This window comes from Microcebus murinus, chromosome 25, assembly GCF_040939455.1.
Source record: "Microcebus murinus isolate Inina chromosome 25, M.murinus_Inina_mat1.0, whole genome shotgun sequence".
In the NCBI taxonomy this organism is placed as follows: Eukaryota; Metazoa; Chordata; class Mammalia; order Primates; family Cheirogaleidae; genus Microcebus; species Microcebus murinus.
The window spans coordinates 28,090,865-28,115,989 of record NC_134128.1 but is presented as its reverse complement, the minus strand read 5'-3'; the positions used below and the strand labels follow the sequence as shown (position 1 = coordinate 28,115,989).

Genomic DNA, 25,125 nt, shown 5'->3' with positions numbered 1-25,125 from the left:
TCACCTCAGTCCTCCGGAGTCCGCCCGACCGGGCCGGCGAACTCCACAGGCCCGGCGCGGGTCAGCGCTATCGCGGGGAAGCGCGGTGAGGCTGGCCTCTTGAGCGGGGCAGGGGCGCCCTCCGCGGTCTACGGCCACACCACCCCGAACGCGCCCCATCTCGTCTGCTCTCAGAAGCTAAGCAGCGTCGGGCCTGGTTAGTACTTGGATGGGAGACCGCCTGGGAATCCCGGGTGCCCTAGGCTTTTTTTTTTTTTTTGCCTGTTGCTCTGTCCCCTTGCTGGGAGCGCGGCGGCGGGGCGGCCGTCCGGCGGATCACCCCCACCCTCAGCGCCCGCCGCGGTGCCTGCCGCCCCAGCCCGCACCGTGGGGCCTCCTCTTGTCCCAAGCGGGGACACCGCCGCCACGGGGCAGCATGCGTGCCATCTGGACTGTCAGGTCTCAGACCAAAGGTCTGGTCTGTGGGAACCGACACGCTGGAGGAAACCTCGAGAGTCTGAGAGGGGAGGGAGTTCCGGAAGGATTCCAGGATGTCACTTTGAGCGAGTATGTGACCAGAACTCGTCCCGTTGCTTTTGGGGTTCTATGGGCTACACGCAGGAATCTCTGGTGGTGGCACTGGAGGTTGGGGGATCCGGAGTCACACCCAGACCTGCTCGACAGGCCTCCTTTTACTTTTCTTTTCGGATTCATTTTCTTAGAAAGTGTCTCTTATCTCTATGATTGCATTTTCTTTTCTCTCTCTTTTCAAGCAGATGATGGGAGTACAAGTATTGAGGTGACATGTGTTGCCCGTGCCCCCCTCCCCCCTGTCTCCTTATTTATTTCTCATTTTCTCCCAGCGTATTGTGGGGGTACCAATGTTCAGGTCGGGTGCATTGCTCTTTCCCCGCCTCCCCCCTCTGGTCAGAGCTTCAAGTGCGCCCATCCCCCAGTCGGTGCGCACCCACCCCCTCCCTAATGCATGTGTATGCCCACCCCCTCCCCACGCCCGCCCGACACCCACCCGATGAAGGTGATTCCTCGCTGTCCACTTAGGTGTCCATCCGTTCGTACCAATTTGCCGGTGAGCGCGCGCACGTGGTGCTCGTGTGTCCGTTCTTGGGATACCTGGCCTACTGGAACGGGTTCCAGCTCTGGCCAGGAGAACACGAGAGGCGCGCTCTCACCGCTGCTCCTCACAGCCGAATGGCACTCCGTGGTGTCCACGCGCCGCATGTTATTAATGCACTCCTGGATGGATGGGCACTCGGGTCGCTTCCACATCTTTGCGATTGTGAATTGTGCCCTAACTGTCACCCTACCCCTTACCCAGCCCGTCTCCTCTGCCCCTGCCTGACGCGCTCCTCCCCCGCCAGGCCCGTCACTGTCCTCGGCCCCTGCCCCTGCCTGACCGGCCCCTTCCCGCCCCGGCCCGTCACCGTCACCGTCACCGTCACCGTCCTCTGCCCCTGCCTGACAGGCTCGTCCCCGCCCGGCCCACCACCTGGGCCACTGCCTGACTCGCTCCGCTCCTCCCCGGCCAGGCCCGTCACTGTCCTGGGCCCCTGCCTGACCGGCTCCTTCCCGCCCGGCCTGTCACCGTCCTCTGCCCCTGCCTGACACGCTCCTCCCCGCCCGTCACCGTCCTCGGCCCCTGCCTGACCGGCTCCTCCGTCGCCTGGGCCTTCCAGGGGCTTGGTGTGGACGCTGCTTCCAGGAAGCCCTCCAGGAACCCGGCAGCAGGGCGGCCGCAGCAGTCTGGCGCAGGCATCGCTAAGTCCCCTGCCGGGGACGGGGACGTGCCCCGCTGTGCCGCGGGGGGCCCAGCCTGGTGTCTTCCCTGAGGCCCTGGGGCTGCCGCTCCCCGCAAGGGGAGAGCCTCGGAGGTGGGGACCGCCTCCTGATGGGGACGTCCACGCAGCTCTCCACGTCGGATTCCGGGGCTCTCTGTCCTGCCTGAAGGCCCAGCTGGCCTGCGGGTCCTTAGAGTGGCAGAAACATCCTCAAACTGATATTGCGAGTCCGGTGGTTGTCTGCACTTTTGTGCTGGGCAGCCCAGGGAGGCCCAGGGGCTGGCTGGACAACGCGGTCTGCTCGGGTGCTTTGGAGGAGCAACCGATGCCCTTTGGACTTTGGTAGCAGCGTCTCAGGTGTCTCTGAGCCCTGCGCCATGTCGGGGAGGAGGCGGGAGGGGCCGCGACCTGCAGTCGTGTTCCCGGGGTGGCACGGCATGTGGCTTCTTCCACAGGCTGCTTGGCCTGGGCTCCCTGCACCTGGGCCTTTGGGGGACTGGCCCTGTGCTTGCCAACGCTTCCTGCAGGGACCCGGAGCTGGGAGGTGGCATCTCCCAGCCCTGGGCCGGGCAGAACCCCAGCGGGCCATGCCCACAACCTCTCTCAGCACGGGTCCCCCAGAAGGCTCCTTTGGGACCAGGATTCTCCTGCGGGTGACTTCTTAAAGTCTGGCCCCTGGATGGAGGGGCTCCGGGAGTAGAGGAGCCGGAAGCGGAAGGGGGTGCCCATGCGAGGGGACATTTTCAGGCCAAGTACCAGCTTCAGCCTGATCCTCCTGGGAACCCCGGGGTGTACGTCCCACCTCCTGGTTGTCCCCCTCTGAGACAAGGAGCCGGGCTTCGCATTCCCCCAGCAGCCAGTCGTGGGCTTAGGACACCTGGGGCCTTGGGAACTCCCTGGCTTCTCTTTGGATTACCATTTGGAGCTGCTTGGGAATCCTGCCGCCACACACACCCGAGTGCAGGTGTCTTCTGCACGGACTGCGGGCCTCGCGCTTCTGAATGCCACTGGCTCGCCACCCACCCACGGGTGAACCTGGTCAGGGTGCTTTCTCTAAGGAGCAGACTCTGATCCGGGCGGGCTACCGGTGTCTCTGTTTGCTCGTTTCTTTCTTCCATTTCGGGAAAGTCTTCCTTACTGGGTGTGGAAATCTCCTATGCCTTTCCTCGCCTATTCTGTCAGCTTTAAAATTCTCTTTCAGTTGCCACCCTCACAGATGGATTAGGAAACTCTTTTCGGTGCCTTCATTAGTGAAATGACCTCAAGGAAGCTCGAATCCAATATCTAATCGCCGGCTTTTAGCAAGTCCACACCCGAGGGTGGTTGGGGTCCAATCCAGCCCCGGGCCAGGCCCAGGCCCCTTGGACTGGGCCACAGGAGGACACAGAGCAGGGTCCCGGCCCCCACGGGAGCGGTGCCGGCAGTTCTCCAAGGGCTTGGGGGTTTTCCAGAGGTAGGAGATGGAGGGGACTGATTTCTTCAGCGCCCCCCAAACCACCCCGCCCCGCCCCACCCCAGCCATGGGACACATCCCGAGAGACGCCCCTACACTCGCTCCCCTCCCCCATGCGCTGTGCCCCAGCCCTGGCCCTGGGGAATAGGCGGCAGCCCACCCACAGGGCGGGGGCGCAGCTGACAGGGGTTGTGCGGGAGGGCGGCCCCTGGCTGGGGTCAAAGGGTGAGCGCGCGTGCGCAGTCAGCGGCCGCGCGCTGGGGGTGGGGGCGGGTAGGTGAAGGAGGCGAGGTGAGGAGAGGAGGGGGGCTGGAAGGTCTCCACCTTGGCGGGTCCAGCCGTGGAGGCGCATCGTGTCTGTGTGTGTGTGTGTGTGTGTGTAGACAGCCCCCCATCCCACCCCGCCCCGCCACGTCCCTCACCTCAGTCCTCCGGAGTCCGCCCGACCGGGCCGGCGAACTCCACAGGCCCGGCGCGGGTCAGCGCTATCGCGGGGAAGCGCGGTGAGGCTGGCCTCTTGAGCGGGGCAGGGGCGCCCTCCGCGGTCTACGGCCACACCACCCCGAACGCGCCCCATCTCGTCTGCTCTCAGAAGCTAAGCAGCGTCGGGCCTGGTTAGTACTTGGATGGGAGACCGCCTGGGAATCCCGGGTGCCCTAGGCTTTTTTTTTTTTTTTTTTGCCTGTTGCTCTGTCCCCTTGCTGGGAGCGCGGCGGCGGGGCGGCCGTCCGGCGGATCACCCCCACCCTCAGCGCCCGCCGCGGTGCCTGCCGCCCCAGCCCGCACCGTGGGGCCTCCTCTTGTCCCAAGCCGGGACACCGCCGCCACGGGGCAGCATGCGTGCCATCTGGACTGTCAGGTCTCAGACCAAAGGTCTGGTCTGTGGGAACCGACACGCTGGAGGAAACCTCGAGAGTCTGAGAGGGGAGGGAGTTCCGGAAGGATTCCAGGATGTCACTTTGAGCGAGTATGTGACCAGAACTCGTCCCGTTGCTTTTGGGGTTCTATGGGCTACACGCAGGAATCTCTGGTGGTGGCACTGGAGGTTGGGGGAACCGGAGTCACACCCAGACCTGCTCGACAGGCCTCCTTTTACTTTTCTTTTCGGATTCATTTTCTTAGAAAGTGTCTCTTATCTCTATGATTGCATTTTCTTTTCTCTCTCTTTTCAAGCAGATGATGGGAGTACAAGTATTGAGGTGACATGTGTTGCCCGTGCCCCCCTCCCCCCTGTCTCCTTATTTATTTCTCATTTTCTCCCAGCGTATTGTGGGGGTACCAATGTTCAGGTCGGGTGCATTGCTCTTTCCCCGCCTCCCCCCTCGGGTCAGAGCTTCAAGTGCGCCCATCCCCCAGTCGGTGCGCACCCACCCCCTCCCTAATGCATGTGTATGCCCACCCCCTCCCCACGCCCGCCCGACACCCACCCGATGAAGGTGATTCCTCGCTGTCCACTTAGGTGTCCATCCGTTCGTACCAATTTGCCGGTGAGCGCGCGCACGTGGTGCTCGTGTGTCCGTTCTTGGGATACCTGGCCTACTGGAACGGGTTCCAGCTCTGGCCAGGAGAACACGAGAGGCGCCCTCTCACCGCTGCTCCTCATAGCCGAATGGCACTCCGTGGTGTCCACGCGCCGCATGTTATTAATGCACTCCTGGATGGATGGGCACTCGGGTCGCTTCCACATCTTTGCGATTGTGAATTGTGCCCTAACTGTCACCCTACCCCTTACCCAGCCCGTCTCCTCTGCCCCTGCCTGACGCGCTCCTCCCCCGCCAGGCCCGTCACTGTCCTTGGCCCCTGCCCCTGCCTGACCGGCCCCTTCCCGCCCCGTCACCGTCACCGTCCTCTGCCCCTGCCTGACAGGCTCGTCCCCGCCCGGCCCACCACCTGGGCCACTGCCTGACTCGCTCCGCTCCTCCCCGGCCAGGCCCGTCACTGTCCTGGGCCCCTGCCTGACCGGCTCCTTCCCGCCCGGCCTGTCACCGTCCTCGGCCCCTGCCTGACACGCTGCTCCCCGCCCGTCACCGTCCTCGGCCCCTGCCTGACCGGCTCCTCCGTCGCCTGGGCCTTCCAGGGGCTTGGTGTGGACGCTGCTTCCAGGAAGCCCTCCAGGAACCCGGCAGCAGGGCGGCCGCAGCAGTCTGGCGCAGGCATCGCTAAGTCCCCTGCCGGGGACGGGGACGTGCCCCGCTGTGCCGCGGGGGGCCCAGCCTGGTGTCTTCCCTGAGGCCCTGGGGCTGCCGCTCCCCGCAAGGGGAGAGCCTCGGAGGTGGGGACCGCCTCCTGATGGGGACGTCCACGCAGCTCTCCACGTCGGATTCCGGGGCTCTCTGTCCTGCCTGAAGGCCCAGCTGGCCTGCGGGTCCTTAGAGTGGCAGAAACATCCTCAAACTGATATTGCGAGTCCGGTGGTTGTCTGCACTTTTGTGCTGGGCACCCCAGGGAGGCCCAGGGGCTGGCTGGACAACGCGGTCTGCTCGGGTGCTTTGGAGGAGCAACCGATGCCCTTTGGACTTTGGTAGCAGCGTCTCAGGTGTCTCTGAGCCCTGCGCCATGTCGGGGAGGAGGCGGGAGGGGCCGCGACCTGCAGTCGTGTTCCCGGGGTGGCACGGCATGTGGCTTCTTCCACAGGCTGCTTGGCCTGGGCTCCCTGCACCTGGGCCTTTGGGGGACTGGCCCTGTGCTTGCCAACGCTTCCTGCAGGGACCCGGAGCTGGGAGGTGGCATCTCCCAGCCCTGGGCCGGGCAGAGCCCCAGCGGGCCATGCCCACACCCTCTCTCAGCACGGGTCCCCCAGAAGGCTCCTTTGGGACCAGGATTCTCCTGCGGGTGACTTCTTAAAGTCTGGCCCCTGGATGGAGGGGCACCGGGAGTAGAGGAGCCGGAAGCGGAAGGGGGTGCCCATGCGAGGGGACATTTTCAGGCCAAGTACCAGCTTCAGCCTGATCCTCCTGGGAACCCCGGGGTGTACGTCCCACCTCCTGCTTGTCCCGCTCTGAGACAAGGAGCCGGGCTTCGCATTCCCCCAGCAGCCAGTCGTGGGCTGAGGACACCTGGGGCCTTGGGAACTCCCTGGCTTCTCTTTGGATTACCATTTGGAGCTGCTTGGGAATCCTGCCGCCACACACACCCGAGTGCAGGTGTCTTCTGCACGGACTGGGGGCCTCGCGCTTCTGAATGCCACTGGCTCGCCACCCACCCACGGGTGAACCTGGTCAGGGTGCTTTCTCTAAGGAGCAGACTCTGATCCGGGCGGGCTACCGGTGTCTCTGTTTGCTCGTTTCTTTCTTCCATTTCGGGAAAGTCTTCCTTACTGGGTGTGGAAATCTCCTATGCCTTTCCTCGCCTATTCTGTCAGCTTTAAAATTCTCTTTCAGTTGCCACCCTCACAGATGGATTAGGAAACTCTTTTCGGTGCCTTCATTAGTGAAATGACCTCAAGGAAGCTCGAATCCAATATCTAATCGCCGGCTTTTAGCAAGTCCACACCCGAGGGTGGTTGGGGTCCAATCCAGCCCCGGGCCAGGCCCAGGCCCCTTGGACTGGGCCACAGGAGGACACAGAGCAGGGTCCCGGCCCCCACGGGAGCGGTGCCGGCAGTTCTCCAAGGGCTTGGGGGTTTTCCAGAGGTAGGAGATGGAGGGGACTGATTTCTTCAGCGCCCCCCAAACCACCCCGCCCCGCCCCACCCCAGCCATGGGACACATCCCGAGAGACGCCCCTACACTCGCTCCCCTCCCCCATGCGCTGTGCCCCAGCCCTGGCCCTGGGGAATAGGCGGCAGCCCACCCACAGGGCGGGGGCGCAGCTGACAGGGGTTGTGCGGGAGGGCGGCCCCTGGCTGGGGTCAAAGGGTGAGCGCGCGTGCGCAGTCAGCGGCCGCGCGCTGGGGGTGGGGGCGGGTAGGTGAAGGAGGCGAGGTGAGGAGAGGAGGGGGGCTGGAAGGTCTCCACCTTGGCGGGTCCAGCCGTGGAGGCGCATCGTGTCTGTGTGTGTGTGTGTGTAGACAGCCCCCCATCCCACCCCGCCCCGCCACGTCCCTCACCTCAGTCCTCCGGAGTCCGCCCGACCGGGCCGGCGAACTCCACAGGCCCGGCGCGGGTCAGCGCTATCGCGGGGAAGCGCGGTGAGGCTGGCCTCTTGAGCGGGGCAGGGGCGCCCTCCGCGGTCTACGGCCACACCACCCCGAACGCGCCCCATCTCGTCTGCTCTCAGAAGCTAAGCAGCGTCGGGCCTGGTTAGTACTTGGATAGGAGACCGCCTGGGAATCCCGGGTGCCCTAGGCTTTTTTTTTTTTTTTTTTGCCTGTTGCTCTGTCCCCTTGCTGGGAGCGCGGCGGCGGGGCGGCCGTCCGGCGGATCACCCCCACCCTCAGCGCCCGCCGCGGTGCCTGCCGCCCCAGCCCGCACCGTGGGGCCTCCTCTTGTCCCAAGCGGGGACACCGCCGCCACGGGGCAGCATGCGTGCCATCTGGACTGTCAGGTCTCAGACCAAAGGTCTGGTCTGTGGGAACCGACACGCTGGAGGAAACCTCGAGAGTCTGAGAGGGGAGGGAGTTCCGGAAGGATTCCAGGATGTCACTTTGAGCGAGTATGTGACCAGAACTCGTCCCGTTGCTTTTGGGGTTCTATGGGCTACAGGCAGGAATCTCTGGTGGTGGCACTGGAGGTTGGGGGATCCGGAGTCACACCCAGACCTGCTCGACAGGCCTCCTTTTACTTTTCTTTTCGGATTCATTTTCTTAGAAAGTGTCTCTTATCTCTATGATTGCATTTTCTTTTCTCTCTCTTTTCAAGCAGATGATGGGAGTACAAGTATTGAGGTGACATGTGTTGCCCGTGCCCCCCTCCCCCCTGTCTCCTTATTTATTTCTCATTTTCTCCCAGCGTATTGTGGGGGTACCAATGTTCAGGTCGGGTGCATTGCTCTTTCCCCGCCTCCCCCCTCTGGTCAGAGCTTCAAGTGCGCCCATCCCCCAGTCGGTGCGCACCCACCCCCTCCCTAATGCATGTGTATGCCCACCCCCTCCCCACGCCCGCCCGACACCCACCCGATGAAGGTGATTCCTCGCTGTCCACTTAGGTGTCCATCCGTTCGTACCAATTTGCCGGTGAGCGCGCGCACGTGGTGCTCGTGTGTCCGTTCTTGGGATACCTGGCCTACTGGAACGGGTTCCAGCTCTGGCCAGGAGAACACGAGAGGCGCGCTCTCACCGCTGCTCCTCACAGCCGAATGGCACTCCGTGGTGTCCACGCGCCGCATGTTATTAATGCACTCCTGGATGGATGGGCACTCGGGTCGCTTCCACATCTTTGCGATTGTGAATTGTGCCCTAACTGTCACCCTACCCCTTACCCAGCCCGTCTCCTCTGCCCCTGCCTGACGCGCTCCTCCCCCGCCAGGCCCGTCACTGTCCTCGGCCCCTGCCCCTGCCTGACCGGCCCCTTCCCGCCCCGGCCCGTCACCGTCACCGTCACCGTCCTCTGCCCCTGCCTGACAGGCTCGTCCCCGCCCGGCCCACCACCTGGGCCACTGCCTGACTCGCTCCGCTCCTCCCCGGCCAGGCCCGTCACTGTCCTGGGCCCCTGCCTGACCGGCTCCTTCCCGCCCGGCCTGTCACCGTCCTCTGCCCCTGCCTGACACGCTCCTCCCCGCCCGTCACCGTCCTCGGCCCCTGCCTGACCGGCTCCTCCGTCGCCTGGGCCTTCCAGGGGCTTGGTGTGGACGCTGCTTCCAGGAAGCCCTCCAGGAACCCGGCAGCAGGGCGGCCGCAGCAGTCTGGCGCAGGCATCGCTAAGTCCCCTGCCGGGGACGGGGACGTGCCCCGCTGTGCCGCGGGGGGCCCAGCCTGGTGTCTTCCCTGAGGCCCTGGGGCTGCCGCTCCCCGCAAGGGGAGAGCCTCGGAGGTGGGGACCGCCTCCTGATGGGGACGTCCACGCAGCTCTCCACGTCGGATTCCGGGGCTCTCTGTCCTGCCTGAAGGCCCAGCTGGCCTGCGGGTCCTTAGAGTGGCAGAAACATCCTCAAACTGATATTGCGAGTCCGGTGGTTGTCTGCACTTTTGTGCTGGGCACCCCAGGGAGGCCCAGGGGCTGGCTGGACAACGCGGTCTGCTCGGGTGCTTTGGAGGAGCAACCGATGCCCTTTGGACTTTGGTAGCAGCGTCTCAGGTGTCTCTGAGCCCTGCGCCATGTCGGGGAGGAGGCGGGAGGGGCCGCGACCTGCAGTCGTGTTCCCGGGGTGGCACGGCATGTGGCTTCTTCCACAGGCTGCTTGGCCTGGGCTCCCTGCACCTGGGCCTTTGGGGGACTGGCCCTGTGCTTGCCAACGCTTCCTGCAGGGACCCGGAGCTGGGAGGTGGCATCTCCCAGCCCTGGGCCGGGCAGAGCCCCAGCGGGCCATGCCCACACCCTCTCTCAGCACGGGTCCCCCAGAAGGCTCCTTTGGGACCAGGATTCTCCTGCGGGTGACTTCTTAAAGTCTGGCCCCTGGATGGAGGGGCACCGGGAGTAGAGGAGCCGGAAGCGGAAGGGGGTGCCCATGCGAGGGGACATTTTCAGGCCAAGTACCAGCTTCAGCCTGATCCTCCTGGGAACCCCGGGGTGTACGTCCCACCTCCTGGTTGTCCCGCTCTGAGACAAGGAGCCGGGCTTCGCATTCCCCCAGCAGCCAGTCGTGGGCTGAGGACACCTGGGGCCTTGGGAACTCCCTGGCTTCTCTTTGGATTACCATTTGGAGCTGCTTGGGAATCCTGCCGCCACACACACCCGAGTGCAGGTGTCTTCTGCACGGACTGGGGGCCTCGCGCTTCTGAATGCCACTGGCTCGCCACCCACCCACGGGTGAACCTGGTCAGGGTGCTTTCTCTAAGGAGCAGACTCTGATCCGGGCGGGCTACCGGTGTCTCTGTTTGCTCGTTTCTTTCTTCCATTTCGGGAAAGTCTTCCTTACTGGGTGTGGAAATCTCCTATGCCTTTCCTCGCCTATTCTGTCAGCTTTAAAATTCTCTTTCAGTTGCCACCCTCACAGATGGATTAGGAAACTCTTTTCGGTGCCTTCATTAGTGAAATGACCTCAAGGAAGCTCGAATCCAATATCTAATCGCCGGCTTTTAGCAAGTCCACACCCGAGGGTGGTTGGGGTCCAATCCAGCCCCGGGCCAGGCCCAGGCCCCTTGGACTGGGCCACAGGAGGACACAGAGCAGGGTCCCGGCCCCCACGGGAGCGGTGCCGGCAGTTCTCCAAGGGCTTGGGGGTTTTCCAGAGGTAGGAGATGGAGGGGACTGATTTCTTCAGCGCCCCCCAAACCACCCCGCCCCGCCCCACCCCAGCCATGGGACACATCCCGAGAGACGCCCCTACACTCGCTCCCCTCCCCCATGCGCTGTGCCCCAGCCCTGGCCCTGGGGAATAGGCGGCAGCCCACCCACAGGGCGGGGGCGCAGCTGACAGGGGTTGTGCGGGAGGGCGGCCCCTGGCTGGGGTCAAAGGGTGAGCGCGCGTGCGCAGTCAGCGGCCGCGCGCTGGGGGTGGGGGCGGGTAGGTGAAGGAGGCGAGGTGAGGAGAGGAGGGGGGCTGGAAGGTCTCCACCTTGGCGGGTCCAGCCGTGGAGGCGCATCGTGTCTGTGTGTGTGTGTGTGTGTGTGTAGACAGCCCCCCATCCCACCCCGCCCCGCCACGTCCCTCACCTCAGTCCTCCGGAGTCCGCCCGACCGGGCCGGCGAACTCCACAGGCCCGGCGCGGGTCAGCGCTATCGCGGGGAAGCGCGGTGAGGCTGGCCTCTTGAGCGGGGCAGGGGCGCCCTCCGCGGTCTACGGCCACACCACCCCGAACGCGCCCCATCTCGTCTGCTCTCAGAAGCTAAGCAGCGTCGGGCCTGGTTAGTACTTGGATGGGAGACCGCCTGGGAATCCCGGGTGCCCTAGGCTTTTTTTTTTTTTTTTTGCCTGTTGCTCTGTCCCCTTGCTGGGAGCGCAGCGGCGGGGCGGCCGTCCGGCGGATCACCCCCACCCTCAGCGCCCGCCGCGGTGCCTGCCGCCCCAGCCCGCACCGTGGGGCCTCCTCTTGTCCCAAGCGGGGACACCGCCGCCACAGGGCAGCATGCGTGCCATCTGGACTGTCAGGTCTCAGACCAAAGGTCTGGTCTGTGGGAACCGACACGCTGGAGGAAACCTCGAGAGTCTGAGAGGGGAGGGAGTTCCGGAAGGATTCCAGGATGTCACTTTGAGCGAGTATGTGACCAGAACTCGTCCCGTTGCTTTTGGGGTTCTATGGGCTACACGCAGGAATCTCTGGTGGTGGCACTGGAGGTTGGGGGATCCGGAGTCACACCCAGACCTGCTCGACAGGCCTCCTTTTACTTTTCTTTTCGGATTCATTTTCTTAGAAAGTGTCTCTTATCTCTATGATTGCATTTTCTTTTCTCTCTCTTTTCAAGCAGATGATGGGAGTACAAGTATTGAGGTGACATGTGTTGCCCGTGCCCCCCTCCCCCCTGTCTCCTTATTTATTTCTCATTTTCTCCCAGCGTATTGTGGGGGTACCAATGTTCAGGTCGGGTGCATTGCTCTTTCCCCGCCTCCCCCCTCTGGTCAGAGCTTCAAGTGCGCCCATCCCCCAGTCGGTGCGCACCCACCCCCTCCCTAATGCATGTGTATGCCCACCCCCTCCCCACGCCCGCCCGACACCCACCCGATGAAGGTGATTCCTCGCTGTCCACTTAGGTGTCCATCCGTTCGTACCAATTTGCCGGTGAGCGCGCGCACGTGGTGCTCGTGTGTCCGTTCTTGGGATACCTGGCCTACTGGAACGGGTTCCAGCTCTGGCCAGGAGAACACGAGAGGCGCGCTCTCACCGCTGCTCCTCACAGCCGAATGGCACTCCGTGGTGTCCACGCGCCGCATGTTATTAATGCACTCCTGGATGGATGGGCACTCGGGTCGCTTCCACATCTTTGCGATTGTGAATTGTGCCCTAACTGTCACCCTACCCCTTACCCAGCCCGTCTCCTCTGCCCCTGCCTGACGCGCTCCTCCCCCGCCAGGCCCGTCACTGTCCTCGGCCCCTGCCCCTGCCTGACCGGCCCCTTCCCGCCCCGGCCCGTCACCGTCACCGTCACCGTCCTCTGCCCCTGCCTGACAGGCTCGTCCCCGCCCGGCCCACCACCTGGGCCACTGCCTGACTCGCTCCGCTCCTCCCCGGCCAGGCCCGTCACTGTCCTGGGCCCCTGCCTGACCGGCTCCTTCCCGCCCGGCCTGTCACCGTCCTCTGCCCCTGCCTGACACGCTCCTCCCCGCCCGTCACCGTCCTCGGCCCCTGCCTGACCGGCTCCTCCGTCGCCTGGGCCTTCCAGGGGCTTGGTGTGGACGCTGCTTCCAGGAAGCCCTCCAGGAACCCGGCAGCAGGGCGGCCGCAGCAGTCTGGCGCAGGCATCGCTAAGTCCCCTGCCGGGGACGGGGACGTGCCCCGCTGTGCCGCGGGGGGCCCAGCCTGGTGTCTTCCCTGAGGCCCTGGGGCTGCCGCTCCCCGCAAGGGGAGAGCCTCGGAGGTGGGGACCGCCTCCTGATGGGGACGTCCACGCAGCTCTCCACGTCGGATTCCGGGGCTCTCTGTCCTGCCTGAAGGCCCAGCTGGCCTGCGGGTCCTTAGAGTGGCAGAAACATCCTCAAACTGATATTGCGAGTCCGGTGGTTGTCTGCACTTTTGTGCTGGGCACCCCAGGGAGGCCCAGGGGCTGGCTGGACAACGCGGTCTGCTCGGGTGCTTTGGAGGAGCAACCGATGCCCTTTGGACTTTGGTAGCAGCGTCTCAGGTGTCTCTGAGCCCTGCGCCATGTCGGGGAGGAGGCGGGAGGGGCCGCGACCTGCAGTCGTGTTCCCGGGGTGGCACGGCATGTGGCTTCTTCCACAGGCTGCTTGGCCTGGGCTCCCTGCACCTGGGCCTTTGGGGGACTGGCCCTGTGCTTGCCAACGCTTCCTGCAGGGACCCGGAGCTGGGAGGTGGCATCTCCCAGCCCTGGGCCGGGCAGAGCCCCAGCGGGCCATGCCCACACCCTCTCTCAGCACGGGTCCCCCAGAAGGCTCCTTTGGGACCAGGATTCTCCTGCGGGTGACTTCTTAAAGTCTGGCCCCTGGATGGAGGGGCACCGGGAGTAGAGGAGCCGGAAGCGGAAGGGGGTGCCCATGCGAGGGGACATTTTCAGGCCAAGTACCAGCTTCAGCCTGATCCTCCTGGGAACCCCGGGGTGTACGTCCCACCTCCTGGTTGTCCCGCTCTGAGACAAGGAGCCGGGCTTCGCATTCCCCCAGCAGCCAGTCGTGGGCTGAGGACACCTGGGGCCTTGGGAACTCCCTGGCTTCTCTTTGGATTACCATTTGGAGCTGCTTGGGAATCCTGCCGCCACACACACCCGAGTGCAGGTGTCTTCTGCACGGACTGGGGGCCTCGCGCTTCTGAATGCCACTGGCTCGCCACCCACCCACGGGTGAACCTGGTCAGGGTGCTTTCTCTAAGGAGCAGACTCTGATCCGGGCGGGCTACCGGTGTCTCTGTTTGCTCGTTTCTTTCTTCCATTTCGGGAAAGTCTTCCTTACTGGGTGTGGAAATCTCCTATGCCTTTCCTCGCCTATTCTGTCAGCTTTAAAATTCTCTTTCAGTTGCCACCCTCACAGATGGATTAGGAAACTCTTTTCGGTGCCTTCATTAGTGAAATGACCTCAAGGAAGCTCGAATCCAATATCTAATCGCCGGCTTTTAGCAAGTCCACACCCGAGGGTGGTTGGGGTCCAATCCAGCCCCGGGCCAGGCCCAGGCCCCTTGGACTGGGCCACAGGAGGACACAGAGCAGGGTCCCGGCCCCCACGGGAGCGGTGCCGGCAGTTCTCCAAGGGCTTGGGGGTTTTCCAGAGGTAGGAGATGGAGGGGACTGATTTCTTCAGCGCCCCCCAAACCACCCCGCCCCGCCCCACCCCAGCCATGGGACACATCCCGAGAGACGCCCCTACACTCGCTCCCCTCCCCCATGCGCTGTGCCCCAGCCCTGGCCCTGGGGAATAGGCGGCAGCCCACCCACAGGGCGGGGGCGCAGCTGACAGGGGTTGTGCGGGAGGGCGGCCCCTGGCTGGGGTCAAAGGGTGAGCGCGCGTGCGCAGTCAGCGGCCGCGCGCTGGGGGTGGGGGCGGGTAGGTGAAGGAGGCGAGGTGAGGAGAGGAGGGGGGCTGGAAGGTCTCCACCTTGGCGGGTCCAGCCGTGGAGGCGCATCGTGTCTGTGTGTGTGTGTGTGTGTGTGTAGACAGCCCCCCATCCCACCCCGCCCCGCCACGTCCCTCACCTCAGTCCTCCGGAGTCCGCCCGACCGGGCCGGCGAACTCCACAGGCCCGGCGCGGGTCAGCGCTATCGCGGGGAAGCGCGGTGAGGCTGGCCTCTTGAGCGGGGCAGGGGCGCCCTCCGCGGTCTACGGCCACACCACCCCGAACGCGCCCCATCTCGTCTGCTCTCAGAAGCTAAGCAGCGTCGGGCCTGGTTAGTACTTGGATGGGAGACCGCCTGGGAATCCCGGGTGCCCTAGGCTTTTTTTTTTTTTTTTTGCCTGTTGCTCTGTCCCCTTGCTGGGAGCGCAGCGGCGGGGCGGCCGTCCGGCGGATCACCCCCACCCTCAGCGCCCGCCGCGGTGCCTGCCGCCCCAGCCCGCACCGTGGGGCCTCCTCTTGTCCCAAGCGGGGACACCGCCGCCACAGGGCAGCATGCGTGCCATCTGGACTGTCAGGTCTCAGACCAAAGGTCTGGTCTGTGGGAACCGACACGCTGGAGGAAACCTCGAGAGTCTGAGAGGGGAGGGAGTTCCGGAAGGATTCCAGGATGTCACTTTGAGCGAGTATGTGACCAGAACTCGTCCCGTTGCTTTTGGGGTTCTATGGGCTACACGCAGGAATCTCTGGTGGTGGCACTGGAGGTTGGGGGATCCGGAGTCACACCCAGACCTGCTCGACAGGCCTCCTTTTACTTTTCTTTTCGGATTCATTTTCTTAGAAAGTGTCTCTTATCTCTATGATTGCATTTTCTTTTCTCTCTCTTTTCAAGCAGATGATGGGAGTACAAGTATTGAGGTGACATGTGTTGCCCGTGCCCCCCTCCCCCCTGTCTCCTTATTTATTTCTCATTTTCTCCCAGCGTATTGTGGGGGTACCAATGTTCAGGTCGGGTGCATTGCTCTTTCCCCGCCTCCCCCCTCGGGTCAGAGCTTCAAGTGCGCCCATCCCCCAGTCGGTGCGCACCCACCCCCTCCCTAATGCATGTGTATGCCCACCCCCTCCCCACGCCCGCCCGACACCCACCCGATGAAGGTGATTCCTCGCTGTCCACTTAGGTGTCCATCCGTTCGTACCAATTTGCCGGTGAGCGCGCGCACGTGGTGCTCGTGTGTCCGTTCTTGGGATACCTGGCCTACTGGAACGGGTTCCAGCTCTGGCCAGGAGAACACGAGAGGCGCGCTCTCACCGCTGCTCCTCACAGCCGAATGGCACTCCGTGGTGTCCACGCGCCGCATGTTATTAATGCACTCCTGGATGGATGGGCACTCGGGTCGCTTCCACATCTTTGCGATTGTGAATTGTGCCCTAACTGTCACCCTACCCCTTACCCAGCCCGTCTCCTCTGCCCCTGCCTGACGCGCTCCTCCCCCGCCAGGCCCGTCACTGTCCTCGGCCCCTGCCCCTGCCTGACCGGCCCCTTCCCGCCCCGGCCCGTCACCGTCACCGTCACCGTCCTCTGCCCCTGCCTGACAGGCTCGTCCCCGCCCGGCCCACCACCTGGGCCACTGCCTGACTCGCTCCGCTCCTCCCCGGCCAGGCCCGTCACTGTCCTGGGCCCCTGCCTGACCGGCTCCTTCCCGCCCGGCCTGTCACCGTCCTCTGCCCCTGCCTGACACGCTCCTCCCCGCCCGTCACCGTCCTCGGCCCCTGCCTGACCGGCTCCTCCGTCGCCTGGGCCTTCCAGGGGCTTGGTGTGGACGCTGCTTCCAGGAAGCCCTCCAGGAACCCGGCAGCAGGGCGGCCGCAGCAGTCTGGCGCAGGCATCGCTAAGTCCCCTGCCGGGGACGGGGACGTGCCCCGCTGTGCCGCGGGGGGCCCAGCCTGGTGTCTTCCCTGAGGCCCTGGGGCTGCCGCTCCCCGCAAGGGGAGAGCCTCGGAGGTGGGGACCGCCTCCTGATGGGGACGTCCACGCAGCTCTCCACGTCGGATTCCGGGGCTCTCTGTCCTGCCTGAAGGCCCAGCTGGCCTGCGGGTCCTTAGAGTGGCAGAAACATCCTCAAACTGATATTGCGAGTCCGGTGGTTGTCTGCACTTTTGTGCTGGGCACCCCAGGGAGGCCCAGGGGCTGGCTGGACAACGCGGTCTGCTCGGGTGCTTTGGAGGAGCAACCGATGCCCTTTGGACTTTGGTAGCAGCGTCTCAGGTGTCTCTGAGCCCTGCGCCATGTCGGGGAGGAGGCGGGAGGGGCCGCGACCTGCAGTCGTGTTCCCGGGGTGGCACGGCATGTGGCTTCTTCCACAGGCTGCTTGGCCTGGGCTCCCTGCACCTGGGCCTTTGGGGGACTGGCCCTGTGCTTGCCAACGCTTCCTGCAGGGACCCGGAGCTGGGAGGTGGCATCTCCCAGCCCTGGGCCGGGCAGAGCCCCAGCGGGCCATGCCCACACCCTCTCTCAGCACGGGTCCCCCAGAAGGCTCCTTTGGGACCAGGATTCTCCTGCGGGTGACTTCTTAAAGTCTGGCCCCTGGATGGAGGGGCACCGGGAGTAGAGGAGCCGGAAGCGGAAGGGGGTGCCCATGCGAGGGGACATTTTCAGGCCAAGTACCAGCTTCAGCCTGATCCTCCTGGGAACCCCGGGGTGTACGTCCCACCTCCTGGTTGTCCCGCTCTGAGACAAGGAGCCGGGCTTCGCATTCCCCCAGCAGCCAGTCGTGGGCTGAGGACACCTGGGGCCTTGGGAACTCCCTGGCTTCTCTTTGGATTACCATTTGGAGCTGCTTGGGAATCCTGCCGCCACACACACCCGAGTGCAGGTGTCTTCTGCACGGACTGGGGGCCTCGCGCTTCTGAATGCCACTGGCTCGCCACCCACCCACGGGTGAACCTGGTCAGGGTGCTTTCTCTAAGGAGCAGACTCTGATCCGGGCGGGCTACCGGTGTCTCTGTTTGCTCGTTTCTTTCTTCCATTTCGGGAAAGTCTTCCTTACTGGGTGTGGAAATCTCCTATGCCTTTCCTCGCCTATTCTGTCAGCTTTAAAATTCTCTTTCAGTTGCCACCCTCACAGATGGATTAGGAAACTCTTTTCGGTGCCTTCATTAGTGAAATGACCTCAAGGAAGCTCGAATCCAATATCTAATCGCCGGCTTTTAGCAAGTCCACACCCGAGGGTGGTTGGGGTCCAATCCAGCCCCGGGCCAGGCCCAGGCCCCTTGGACTGGGCCACAGGAGGACACAGAGCAGGGTCCCGGCCCCCACGGGAGCGGTGCCGGCAGTTCTCCAAGGGCTTGGGGGTTTTCCAGAGGTAGGAGATGGAGGGGACTGATTTCTTCAGCGCCCCCCAAACCACCCCGCCCCGCCCCACCCCAGCCATGGGACACATCCCGAGAGACGCCCCTACACTCGCTCCCCTCCCCCATGCGCTGTGCCCCAGCCCTGGCCCTGGGGAATAGGCGGCAGCCCACCCACAGGGCGGGGGCGCAGCTGACAGGGGTTGTGCGGGAGGGCGGCCCCTGGCTGGGGTCAAAGGGTGAGCGCGCGTGCGCAGTCAGCGGCCGCGCGCTGGGGGTGGGGGCGGGTAGGTGAAGGAGGCGAGGTGAGGAGAGGAGGGGGGCTGGAAGGTCTCCACCTTGGCGGGTCCAGCCGTGGAGGCGCATCGTGTCTGTGTGTGTGTGTGTGTGTGTGTAGACAGCCCCCCATCCCACCCCGCCCCGCCACGTCCCTCACCTCAGTCCTCCGGAGTCCGCCCGACCGGGCCGGCGAACTCCACAGGCCCGGCGCGGGTCAGCGCTATCGCGGGGAAGCGCGGTGAGGCTGGCCTCTTGAGCGGGGCAGGGGCGCCCTCCGCGGTCTACGGCCACACCACCCCGAACGCGCCCCATCTCGTCTGCTCTCAGAAGCTAAGCAGCGTCGGGCCTGGTTAGTACTTGGATGGGAGACCGCCTGGGAATCCCGGGTGCCCTAGGCTTTTTTTTTTTTTTTTTGCCTGTTGCTCTGTCCCCTTGCTGGGAGCGCGGCGGCGGGGCGGCCGTCCGGCGGATCACCCCCACCCTCAGCGCCCGCCGCGGTGCCTGCCGCCCCAGCCCGCACCGTGGGGCCTCCTCTTGTCCCAAGCGGGGACACCGCCGCCACGGGGCAGCATGCGTGCCATCTGGACTGTCAGGTCTCAGACCAAAGGTCTGGTCTGTGGGAACCGACACGCTGGAGGAAACCTCGAGAGTCTGAGAGGGGAGGGAGTTCCGGAAGGATTCCAGGATGTCACTTTGAGCGAGTATGTGACCAGAACTCGTCCCGTTGCTTTTGGGGTTCTATGGGCTACAGGCAGGAATCTCTGGTGGTGGCACTGGAGGTTGGGGGATCCGGAGTCACACCCAGACCTGCTCGACAGGCCTCCTTTTACTTTTCTTTTCGGATTCATTTTCTTAGAAAGTGTCTCTTATCTCTATGATTGCATTTTCTTTTCTCTCTCTTTTCAAGCAGATGATGGGAGTACAAGTATTGAGGTGACATGTGTTGCCCGTGCCCCCCTCCCCCCTGTCTCCTTATTTATTTCTCATTTTCTCCCAGCGTATTGTGGGGGTACCAATGTTCAGGTCGGGTGCATTGCTCTTTCCCCGCCTCCCCCCTCTGGTCAGAGCTTCAAGTGCGCCCATCCCCCAGTCGGTGCGCACCCACCCCCTCCCTAATGCATGTGTATGCCCACCCCCTCCCCACGCCCGCCCGACACCCACCCGATGAAGGTGATTCCTCGCTGTCCACTTAGGTGTCCATCCGTTCGTACCAATTTGCCGGTGAGCGCGCGCACGTGGTGCTCGTGTGTCCGTTCTTGGGATACCTGGCCTACTGGAACGGGTTCCAGCTCTGGCCAGGAGAACACGAGAGGCGCGCTCTCACCGCTGCTCCTCACAGCCGAATGGCACTCCGTGGTGTCCACGCGCCGCATGTTATTAATGCACTCCTGGATGGATGGGCACTCGGGTCGCTTCCACATCTTTGCGATTGTGAATTGTGCCCTAACTGTCACCCTACCCCTTACCCAGCCCGTCTCCTCTGCCCCTGCCTGACGCGCTCCTCCCCCGCCAGGCCCGTCACTGTCCTCGGCCCCTGCCCCTGCCTGACCGGCCCCTTCCCGCCCCGGCCCGTCACCGTCACCGTCACCGTCACCGTCCTCTGCCCCTGCCTGACAGGCTCGTCCCCGCCCGGCCCACCACCTGGGCCACTGCCTGACTCGCTCCGCTCCTCCCCGGCCAGGCCCGTCACTGTCCTGGGCCCCTGCCTGACCGGCTCCTTCCCGCCCGGCCTGTCACCGTCCTCGGCCCCTGCCTGACACGCTCCTCCCCGCCCGTCACCGTCCTCGGCCCCTGCCTGACCGGCTCCTCCGTCGCCTGGGCCTTCCAGGGGCTTGGTGTGGACGCTGCTTCCAGGAAGCCCTCCAGGAACCCGGCAGCAGGGCGGCCGCAGCAGTCTGGCGCAGGCATCGCTAAGTCCCCTGCCGGGGACGGGGACGTGCCCCGCTGTGCCGCGGGGGGCCCAGCCTGGTGTCTTCCCTGAGGCCCTGGGGCTGCCGCTCCCCGCAAGGGGAGAGCCTCGGAGGTGGGGACCGCCTCCTGATGGGGACGTCCACGCAGCTCTCCACGTCGGATTCCGGGGCTCTCTGTCCTGCCTGAAGGCCCAGCTGGCCTGCGGGTCCTTAGAGTGGCAGAAACATCCTCAAACTGATATTGCGAGTCCGGTGGTTGTCTGCACTTTTGTGCTGGGCACCCCAGGGAGGCCCAGGGGCTGGCTGGACAACGCGGTCTGCTCGGGTGCTTTGGAGGAGCAACCGATGCCCTTTGGACTTTGGTAGCAGCGTCTCAGGTGTCTCTGAGCCCTGCGCCATGTCGGGGAGGAGGCGGGAGGGGCCGCGACCTGCAGTCGTGTTCCCGGGGTGGCACGGCATGTGGCTTCTTCCACAGGCTGCTTGGCCTGGGCTCCCTGCACCTGGGCCTTTGGGGGACTGGCCCTGTGCTTGCCAACGCTTCCTGCAGGGACCCGGAGCTGGGAGGTGGCATCTCCCAGCCCTGGGCCGGGCAGAGCCCCAGCGGGCCATGCCCACACCCTCTCTCAGCACGGGTCCCCCAGAAGGCTCCTTTGGGACCAGGATTCTCCTGCGGGTGACTTCTTAAAGTCTGGCCCCTGGATGGAGGGGCACCGGGAGTAGAGGAGCCGGAAGCGGAAGGGGGTGCCCATGCGAGGGGACATTTTCAGGCCAAGTACCAGCTTCAGCCTGATCCTCCTGGGAACCCCGGGGTGTACGTCCCACCTCCTGGTTGTCCCGCTCTGAGACAAGGAGCCGGGCTTCGCATTCCCCCAGCAGCCAGTCGTGGGCTGAGGACACCTGGGGCCTTGGGAACTCCCTGGCTTCTCTTTGGATTACCATTTGGAGCTGCTTGGGAATCCTGCCGCCACACACACCCGAGTGCAGGTGTCTTCTGCACGGACTGGGGGCCTCGCGCTTCTGAATGCCACTGGCTCGCCACCCACCCACGGGTGAACCTGGTCAGGGTGCTTTCTCTAAGGAGCAGACTCTGATCCGGGCGGGCTACCGGTGTCTCTGTTTGCTCGTTTCTTTCTTCCATTTCGGGAAAGTCTTCCTTACTGGGTGTGGAAATCTCCTATGCCTTTCCTCGCCTATTCTGTCAGCTTTAAAATTCTCTTTCAGTTGCCACCCTCACAGATGGATTAGGAAACTCTTTTCGGTGCCTTCATTAGTGAAATGACCTCAAGGAAGCTCGAATCCAATATCTAATCGCCGGCTTTTAGCAAGTCCACACCCGAGGGTGGTTGGGGTCCAATCCAGCCCCGGGCCAGGCCCAGGCCCCTTGGACTGGGCCACAGGAGGACACAGAGCAGGGTCCCGGCCCCCACGGGAGCGGTGCCGGCAGTTCTCCAAGGGCTTGGGGGTTTTCCAGAGGTAGGAGATGGAGGGGACTGATTTCTTCAGCGCCCCCCAAACCACCCCGCCCCGCCCCACCCCAGCCATGGGACACATCCCGAGAGACGCCCCTACACTCGCTCCCCTCCCCCATGCGCTGTGCCCCAGCCCTGGCCCTGGGGAATAGGCGGCAGCCCACCCACAGGGCGGGGGCGCAGCTGACAGGGGTTGTGCGGGAGGGCGGCCCCTGGCTGGGGTCAAAGGGTGAGCGCGCGTGCGCAGTCAGCGGCCGCGCGCTGGGGGTGGGGGCGGGTAGGTGAAGGAGGCGAGGTGAGGAGAGGAGGGGGGCTGGAAGGTCTCCACCTTGGCGGGTCCAGCCGTGGAGGCGCATCGTGTCTGTGTGTGTGTGTGTGTGTGTGTAGACAGCCCCCCATCCCACCCCGCCCCGCCACGTCCCTCACCTCAGTCCTCCGGAGTCCGCCCGACCGGGCCGGCGAACTCCACAGGCCCGGCGCGGGTCAGCGCTATCGCGGGGAAGCGCGGTGAGGCTGGCCTCTTGAGCGGGGCAGGGGCGCCCTCCGCGGTCTACGGCCACACCACCCCGAACGCGCCCCATCTCGTCTGCTCTCAGAAGCTAAGCAGCGTCGGGCCTGGTTAGTACTTGGATGGGAGACCGCCTGGGAATCCCGGGTGCCCTAGGCTTTTTTTTTTTTTTTTTGCCTGTTGCTCTGTCCCCTTGCTGGGAGCGCAGCGGCGGGGCGGCCGTCCGGCGGATCACCCCCACCCTCAGCGCCCGCCGCGGTGCCTGCCGCCCCAGCCCGCACCGTGGGGCCTCCTCTTGTCCCAAGCGGGGACACCGCCGCCACAGGGCAGCATGCGTGCCATCTGGACTGTCAGGTCTCAGACCAAAGGTCTGGTCTGTGGGAACCGACACGCTGGAGGAAACCTCGAGAGTCTGAGAGGGGAGGGAGTTCCGGAAGGATTCCAGGATGTCACTTTGAGCGAGTATGTGACCAGAACTCGTCCCGTTGCTTTTGGGGTTCTATGGGCTACACGCAGGAATCTCTGGTGGTGGCACTGGAGGTTGGGGGATCCGGAGTCACACCCAGACCTGCTCGACAGGCCTCCTTTTACTTTTCTTTTCGGATTCATTTTCTTAGAAAGTGTCTCTTATCTCTATGATTGCATTTTCTTTTCTCTCTCTTTTCAAGCAGATGATGGGAGTACAAGTATTGAGGTGACATGTGTTGCCCGTGCCCCCCTCCCCCCTGTCTCCTTATTTATTTCTCATTTTCTCCCAGCGTATTGTGGGGGTACCAATGTTCAGGTCGGGTGCATTGCTCTTTCCCCGCCTCCCCCCTCGGGTCAGAGCTTCAAGTGCGCCCATCCCCCAGTCGGTGCGCACCCACCCCCTCCCTAATGCATGTGTATGCCCACCCCCTCCCCACGCCCGCCCGACACCCACCCGATGAAGGTGATTCCTCGCTGTCCACTTAGGTGTCCATCCGTTCGTACCAATTTGCCGGTGAGCGCGCGCACGTGGTGCTCGTGTGTCCGTTCTTGGGATACCTGGCCTACTGGAACGGGTTCCAGCTCTGGCCAGGAGAACACGAGAGGCGCGCTCTCACCGCTGCTCCTCACAGCCGAATGGCACTCCGTGGTGTCCACGCGCCGCATGTTATTAATGCACTCCTGGATGGATGGGCACTCGGGTCGCTTCCACATCTTTGCGATTGTGAATTGTGCCCTAACTGTCACCCTACCCCTTACCCAGCCCGTCTCCTCTGCCCCTGCCTGACGCGCTCCTCCCCCGCCAGGCCCGTCACTGTCCTCGGCCCCTGCCCCTGCCTGACCGGCCCCTTCCCGCCCCGGCCCGTCACCGTCACCGTCACCGTCCTCTGCCCCTGCCTGACAGGCTCGTCCCCGCCCGGCCCACCACCTGGGCCACTGCCTGACTCGCTCCGCTCCTCCCCGGCCAGGCCCGTCACTGTCCTGGGCCCCTGCCTGACCGGCTCCTTCCCGCCCGGCCTGTCACCGTCCTCTGCCCCTGCCTGACACGCTCCTCCCCGCCCGTCACCGTCCTCGGCCCCTGCCTGACCGGCTCCTCCGTCGCCTGGGCCTTCCAGGGGCTTGGTGTGGACGCTGCTTCCAGGAAGCCCTCCAGGAACCCGGCAGCAGGGCGGCCGCAGCAGTCTGGCGCAGGCATCGCTAAGTCCCCTGCCGGGGACGGGGACGTGCCCCGCTGTGCCGCGGGGGGCCCAGCCTGGTGTCTTCCCTGAGGCCCTGGGGCTGCCGCTCCCCGCAAGGGGAGAGCCTCGGAGGTGGGGACCGCCTCCTGATGGGGACGTCCACGCAGCTCTCCACGTCGGATTCCGGGGCTCTCTGTCCTGCCTGAAGGCCCAGCTGGCCTGCGGGTCCTTAGAGTGGCAGAAACATCCTCAAACTGATATTGCGAGTCCGGTGGTTGTCTGCACTTTTGTGCTGGGCACCCCAGGGAGGCCCAGGGGCTGGCTGGACAACGCGGTCTGCTCGGGTGCTTTGGAGGAGCAACCGATGCCCTTTGGACTTTGGTAGCAGCGTCTCAGGTGTCTCTGAGCCCTGCGCCATGTCGGGGAGGAGGCGGGAGGGGCCGCGACCTGCAGTCGTGTTCCCGGGGTGGCACGGCATGTGGCTTCTTCCACAGGCTGCTTGGCCTGGGCTCCCTGCACCTGGGCCTTTGGGGGACTGGCCCTGTGCTTGCCAACGCTTCCTGCAGGGACCCGGAGCTGGGAGGTGGCATCTCCCAGCCCTGGGCCGGGCAGAGCCCCAGCGGGCCATGCCCACACCCTCTCTCAGCACGGGTCCCCCAGAAGGCTCCTTTGGGACCAGGATTCTCCTGCGGGTGACTTCTTAAAGTCTGGCCCCTGGATGGAGGGGCACCGGGAGTAGAGGAGCCGGAAGCGGAAGGGGGTGCCCATGCGAGGGGACATTTTCAGGCCAAGTACCAGCTTCAGCCTGATCCTCCTGGGAACCCCGGGGTGTACGTCCCACCTCCTGGTTGTCCCGCTCTGAGACAAGGAGCCGGGCTTCGCATTCCCCCAGCAGCCAGTCGTGGGCTGAGGACACCTGGGGCCTTGGGAACTCCCTGGCTTCTCTTTGGATTACCATTTGGAGCTGCTTGGGAATCCTGCCGCCACACACACCCGAGTGCAGGTGTCTTCTGCACGGACTGGGGGCCTCGCGCTTCTGAATGCCACTGGCTCGCCACCCACCCACGGGTGAACCTGGTCAGGGTGCTTTCTCTAAGGAGCAGACTCTGATCCGGGCGGGCTACCGGTGTCTCTGTTTGCTCGTTTCTTTCTTCCATTTCGGGAAAGTCTTCCTTACTGGGTGTGGAAATCTCCTATGCCTTTCCTCGCCTATTCTGTCAGCTTTAAAATTCTCTTTCAGTTGCCACCCTCACAGATGGATTAGGAAACTCTTTTCGGTGCCTTCATTAGTGAAATGACCTCAAGGAAGCTCGAATCCAATATCTAATCGCCGGCTTTTAGCAAGTCCACACCCGAGGGTGGTTGGGGTCCAATCCAGCCCCGGGCCAGGCCCAGGCCCCTTGGACTGGGCCACAGGAGGACACAGAGCAGGGTCCCGGCCCCCACGGGAGCGGTGCCGGCAGTTCTCCAAGGGCTTGGGGGTTTTCCAGAGGTAGGAGATGGAGGGGACTGATTTCTTCAGCGCCCCCCAAACCACCCCGCCCCG

General features: G+C 64.4%; 7 pseudogenes; all 7 read left to right on the top strand.

The window, feature by feature from the left end:
* The first annotated feature begins 126 nt into the window (after nt 1-126).
* Nucleotides 127-245, top strand: LOC142864589 (uncharacterized; annotated as a pseudogene).
* Nucleotides 246-3,772: 3,527 nt separating this feature from the next.
* Nucleotides 3,773-3,891, top strand: LOC142864588 (uncharacterized; annotated as a pseudogene).
* Nucleotides 3,892-7,398: 3,507 nt separating this feature from the next.
* On the top strand, nt 7,399-7,517 carry LOC142864662 (uncharacterized; annotated as a pseudogene).
* Nucleotides 7,518-11,041: 3,524 nt separating this feature from the next.
* Nucleotides 11,042-11,160, top strand: LOC142864586 (uncharacterized; annotated as a pseudogene).
* Nucleotides 11,161-14,683: 3,523 nt separating this feature from the next.
* LOC142864585 (uncharacterized) lies at nt 14,684-14,802 on the top strand (annotated as a pseudogene).
* Nucleotides 14,803-18,325: 3,523 nt separating this feature from the next.
* Nucleotides 18,326-18,444, top strand: LOC142864584 (uncharacterized; annotated as a pseudogene).
* A 3,529-nt stretch (nt 18,445-21,973) lies between these two features.
* Nucleotides 21,974-22,092, top strand: LOC142864583 (uncharacterized; annotated as a pseudogene).
* Nucleotides 22,093-25,125: the final 3,033 nt, after the last annotated feature.